The following is a 6,740-nucleotide window of genomic DNA, read 5'->3' as shown; positions in this document are numbered from 1 at the left end:
CAATTGCTTTAACCAAAAACATATTACTATAAATATATTTATAAAGAACCTTGTATGACTTCACTTTTTAGAGGACAAGAATGGATGAAAGAAGTGTTGAATGGACATCCTATTCGATGTGTAAATGCATTTAGAATGGACTCCGATTTGTTTAAGCAATTATGTGAAGACTTATATTCAAAATATGGATTACAATCTACTAGGAATATGTCATATGTGGAGAAAGTTGCTATATTTATATACACACTTGCTATGGGTGCTTCAAATAGAGATGTTGGTGAAGATTTCAACGTTCCGGTGAAACAATAAGTAGAGCATTTCATGAGGTTTTGGAAGCAATTAGTGGTCGGAATAGCGGATACAAAGCCTTGCACGTGATATCATAAGACTAGATGATCCTACATTTCAATCTATACCGTCTTACATTACTAATGATGCACGATACATGCATTTCAAGGTAAAATGTGACCATTTAATGATTTCACTTTATTATTATTATTATTATTATTATTATTATTATTATTATTATTATTATTATTATTATTATTATTATTATTATTTTAAGATTGATTATCTAATATATATGATGAATAGGATTGTATTGGATGTATTGATAGCAGCGTGCATCCCTGAGGTTGATCAATTGCGATATAGAGGGAGAAAAGGAATTCCTACTTTCAATGTTATGCAGCGTGTAACTTTGATATGTGTTTCATTTTATATCTGTTGGATGGGAAGGATCAGCACATGATACACGTGTATTCTTTCATGCAATTAATACACCATCAATGAACTTTCCCAAGCCGCCACAAGGTATCATATTCGTATTTTTTAACTCTAAAATCATATAATTTTATTCATTATAAAAGTTTAGTGTTATATTTTTTTTAGGAAGATATTATTTGGTGGATAAAGGATATCCAGATAAACAAGGATATTTGGTACCGTATCCAAGAATAAGATATCATCAATCTCAATTTGAACATGAGCCGCCAACAAATGCTCAAGAAGCATTCAATCGTGCACATTCTTCTCTTCGAAGTTGTATTGAGAGGTCGTTTGGAGTATTAAAGAAGAGATGGAAGATACTTGCTAATATGCCACAATTTAGTGTGGAGACCCAAATTGATGTTATTATGGCCACCTTTGCACTCCATAATTATATTCGGAAGAATTCACAAGATGACATGATGTTTAATGTGTTTGAGCAGCATCCAGATTACATACCGCCCGATGAACTTCAAGATTCAAGTAGTAATATCTCCATCAACGAAAATTTAAGCCAGGCCTCTACTGAGATGAAGGAGATTCGCAACAATATTGCTACATCATTATGGGATGCTAGATCATGATTATGCTAATAGTTTTATTTCAGAATATTAATTTTTTAAAGACAAAATGTCAAATTTTAATATGTAAACAAACTAATTTAAATTATATGAAGATGTCCTTTTTAGTCTTTTTACATTTATCAGCTTATCAAAAAGCTGGTTTTACCAAACACTTTTAATCATAACAGCTAGCTTAACAGCTCTTCAGTTTTCAGCTCCGAGCTTATAGCTTTTCAGCTTTCAGCTCCTTTTCAGCTTTCAGCTCCTAGCTTATAGCTTTTCAGCTAGGTTTGCCAAACAGAGCCTTAGACAATGATTTCGTTGAATATAGGTAGAAAGAGAAAATGATATTTTTCTACCAAAATTTATTATTTACTATTCACTTGTTGATGTGATGTTATTTATAAGATTTAGAAAGATTTTTTTTTTTTTTTGTGACGAGAAAAATCTATAACCATTACACAAGAGTATGTAACAGGATTGGTAAATCATATTAAAAATATGTTATGTGGCGGACTGATCAACTAATTAAGAGGGTTTTAATAAAAATTGAATTTGTATATATGTAAGAACAAGAATTATGTTTCATTATACCAATGCGACCACCCATTTCACATCATAAATTTTTTTTCATACACATTGAACTTGTATTATTATTTACTTGTTAATTCATTGGAACACTACAAGTTAATAAAAAATTTATGTAATAATCACAATTGTTTTTAAAATTAATATAATAATGTCACGTTAAAAAGTAAAATATTATATAATGATTTTTATAAAAAAAAAAAAAAAAAAAAAAGGGATTACTTAGGTAGAAAGTTGTGTTAGATTCTTAACTTCTTCATACATTTTCATTTTTAAAGAAAAAAGTTTATTTAAACAAAAATTTGAACCCAAGCCTTATAAATGAAATAAAAGGAATCGAGAGAGTGGTTTTTACTGTTAAGGTCTCGTTGAGGTATAACATCATAACTCATACCCTTAGCTTTTTCATTCTAGTACCGAAACGTAAAAGAGTAAGACTACAAATAAAAAATAAAGATAATTTTATGAGACTTAACTTTCAATCAGAAATGTCAATGACTTTATAGTCTAGTGGTATTAAGTTATTGTTCTCGTAAATGGAAGATCATGATTTTGAGCCCCAATAAAAACGAATACTATGAATAGATACTACATTGTAATAGAGTCAATAATACTCAAAAAAATTTACAATCTGAATTATTTATAACCATCAATCTCTTAATTAATTCTCAATACTATTTTATCAGCCCAAGGTTTGCCAAAGCTAAGGCCCCATTTTAATATATTTACATTTGATGGATGTTGTTTTAAAATTAATTAAATTAATTAATGTTGCAATTAAGCGTCTGAGATACAATAATACTTCTCCCAAAGATACAATATAATAATACCTCTCCCAATTAGTAGTTGATCGACAATAGTCTCGAACATATACACCAGTTGTCCACTTGCACGACATATTGGGAATATTGGATTTAATAATTACATACTAAAATACTATATGGCAACTCTGTGGGCTAGCAATAAATATCAATACAGGCAACGTTGCCAAAAAGGGTTTCACCTAGAAAATGGCACTTTTTCCCTTAAGTTATATACTTATAGCACTTTTTTCCCTGAATTATTTAAGTGGCTCTTTTTCTCCTGAAATATTAAATGGACATATTTACTCTTAAAATAAATATTTAAAGTAAATATTTCATTTATTTTTATTTCTCCAACAAATTATTACTATAATTTGGTTCAAACCAAACAGATATTATAGCAACCAAACCAAAATATTTCAATTACAATTTATAATCAAAACGCGATATTTAGAGTTTATTAAAATCGCAAATCGGAATGGACGGTTCATGTTCCGAACTGAAAAATAAAATACATTTATTGTTGAATTTAGACTATTTTAAAATAAAAAATAAAAGTTTAAAATAAAGACGGTTCAAAATCGCGAACTGGATCCGGAATCACCGGTTCACGGTTCATGATCCAGTTTTTTTTTTCTTAAATTTAATAAATTGAAATCTAAATTTTGGGTTCTAGATCTGAATAATAACTGAAAACTTTTAATTCGATTGCTATAGTGTCTGGTTCAGTTCGAACCGAACTGTGGTAATCGCTACATATACGCAATAATTTGTTGGAGAAGTAAAATAAATAAAATGTTTACTTTAAGGGTAGAAATGTCAATTTAATATATTAGGGGGAAAACTACCACTTTTAAAATAATTGAGGGGCTAATGTGCTTACATAAATAATTGAGGGGGAAAAAGTGCTATGAGTATATAACTTAGGGGAAAAAGTGCTATTTTCCCTTTTCAATTATACTCTTTTTTTTTTATACACGTCAATAATTTATCTACTATGGCCTGTTTGATAAAATATTAGAATATCAGCTAGTTTTGACTTATTTGACCACTATTAACTATTTGACTTTATTAAAAAATTAACTCTAAAATGTTAAAATTAAAAAAAGCTGCTCAAAACAGTTTTTTCAATTAACTTTTAATTTTAAGAAAAAAATTATACCAAACAGCTATCAACTAACAGCTAATTTATCAAACGTCTTCCTATAATTAGCAAGGTTATCAACTAGTTATATTCTATAATCAACCCAATTAGCTAACAGCTAACAACTATTTACCAAACAGGGCCTACATCGTTTTAATATTTTTTTTTGAGTGTGGTATGTATCAATTATTGTTTATAGTTACATGTAATTTTCAATTGCACTTTTAAGACTAGTAAGAAGAGGCCTTAGGTGGGATCAATCTTTTGGAAAGAATGAATATTAAGAAGATGATTAATTTATGACATACATAATATAATATAGGAATAAGGTTCAAATTGGCCACTGAACTTAACCTGAAAATGCAATTAGGCCACTGAACGAACAAAAAGTGCAATTAGGCCACTGAAACACTCCAAAAACGTGCAATTAGGCCACTGAACTCTCCAAACGTATGCAATTTCACCGGATAGCAGGTTACCATCAATTTTAGCAGGTTACCTGCTTACGTGGCAGCTGAGTTGACATTTTTAATAATTTTTAAATAATTTTTAATAATTAATTTTAATAATAAATTTTATAAAAAATTGAAAAAAAAAATTAAATAAAAAATAAAATAAAGTTGTTTTTATTTTTTTTTAAAATTTTTTAAATAAAAATTTATTATTAAAATTTATTAAAAATGATTTAAAATTTATTAAAATGTCAACTCAGCTGCCACGTAAGCAGATAACCTGCTAAAATTGAGGGTAAACCTGCTATCAGGTGAAATTGCACATTTTTTGGAGTGTTCAGTGATCTAATTGCACTTTATTTTCGTTCAGTGGCCTAATTGCATTTTCAGGTTACGTTCAGTGGCCAATTTGAACCTTATTCCTATAATATATGTTGGGGATATGATATCCTGTCGATATGAGCTGTACGTGAAACAACCCGAGGTGATTAGTGACAATTTGTATCGCTTCCTTCATATTTCATTTTTAATAAAGAGTAATATACCTTCATTAATATGAATGTGTGCAACCAAGGTGGTTAGACAATTTGTATCGCTTCCTTCATATTGATTTTTAATAAAGAGTAATATAATTTCTTTTCCTTTTCTTCTTTCAAATACTGCGTACTAAACCATTGAACTAAATTCGTGCGGGCAAGTAATATACCTTCATTAATATGAATGGGTGCAATCCAAGGTGATTAGTGACAATTTGTTTCACTTTCTTCATATCGATTTTGGGATAAAGTACAAATAAGCCACTGAATTATTTGGAAAACATCAATTAAGTTATCGAACTCAAATAACCCTCAATAAGCCATTGAATTCGGGGAAAAAAAAAGAGCAAATAAGCAATTAAACTCGAAAAAAAACAATTAACATTTTTAATAGGTTAATTCCATATTTTTGCTGACTGGATTGCCCAATATTTATTTTATTTACATTTCTTCTTCTTATTATTAATATTAATATTATCACTTGGATAGTATTATATTTTAAAGTAATTATAATCAAAATAGTTTTGTCTTATCGAGATTTAATTTATTTATTTATTATTATTTTTCACTGGATCTTCTGTTTAAAATATAATAATAAATAAATAAATTAGATCTAGCCAAGACAAAACTATTTTGATTATAATTACTTTAAAATATATTAGTACTAGTATGATACCCATGCGATGCACGGGATGAATATTGTTCATCTTATTGTATATATAATTGTGTGAAAAATTTAAGAGATGATGCAATACATAAAAAGTTGGAACAGAAATATAAAATGGAAAATAGAAACAATAAAAAAATTACTTTAACATACAATATAGAAAATAAGAGTGACAAAATTACAAATTATTGAAAACTCCGTGGTATACCACGTTGGTTGTTGATGTAATATAGGAACTTGAGTTCTTGGCAATCAATATTTTAAGACCATCTGGGTTGTTAATCGAGAAGCAGCCACAACTGACCATGCACAAAAACTGTTTTTAAGTAACAATCCTACGTGTGACAATGTTTGACGACCTTGACTTTTGTTAATAGTCATTGCATATGATAACATCAATGGGAATTGTCTTCGTTGAAACTTGAATGGCAACCTGGTATCAGATGGTGATATTGACATTCTGTGGATCAACAATTTTGTTCTTTTGTTAGCACCATCCATTAACTCGACTTCAATTACACGGTCTGTTAACTTGGTGATTACCAACCACGTACCATTACACAATCCAACTGAATGATCAACATTTCTTAACAACATGACTGGTGAACCAATTTTTAAAGTTAATGAATGGTTCGGTACACCTGAAGCTCTAATGCCGTTCAAAAATTCCGGTGTGTGTACATCATCCAATATTCCAACGTCTTCATTAGCTTTGCACACCGTGTCACAACTAAAATATGTTCTACTTTCAGCCGTATGCAACTCACTCATATGTTGTACATTGTTGCACGACAAATTAAAACTGAGTGAGTAAAACAACTGGATTAGGGTTGTCATAGTTGTCATGCGTAATAGTTGATCAACATATTGCTCCCAAAATGTGAAAGGTAAACGTCTCTCTCTAAAAAGATAAAACAAAAAAAAAAATTGTTATAAGGCGTACACACATTAAGAAACACATATAATCCATGATTAAGTGTAAAGTTGTTTAATATAACATGACTTACTCATGATCCTGAAGAACAAAGTGGATGAACTTGGTCTCCCGTCCATTAATTATGGTTGTACGTGGAGATTCAATCGAGACAACATAACCAACCAAATCTATATATATATAATATATATATATATATATATATATATATATATATATATATATATATATATATATATATATATATATTATATATATATATATATATATATATATATATATATA

General features: G+C 28.9%; 1 pseudogene; it reads left to right on the top strand.

The window, feature by feature from the left end:
• The first annotated feature begins 54 nt into the window (after window positions 1–54).
• On the top strand, window positions 55–1,316 carry LOC109182494 (annotated as a pseudogene).
• The last annotated feature ends 5,424 nt before the right edge of the window (window positions 1,317–6,740 follow it).

Source organism: Ipomoea nil, unplaced genomic scaffold, assembly GCF_001879475.1.
Source record: "Ipomoea nil cultivar Tokyo-kokei standard unplaced genomic scaffold, Asagao_1.1 scaffold1062, whole genome shotgun sequence".
Lineage (NCBI taxonomy): Eukaryota > Viridiplantae > Streptophyta > Magnoliopsida > Solanales > Convolvulaceae > Ipomoea > Ipomoea nil.
Note: the sequence above shows the minus strand (reverse complement) of the source record. Positions and strands in the feature narration are given on the sequence as shown.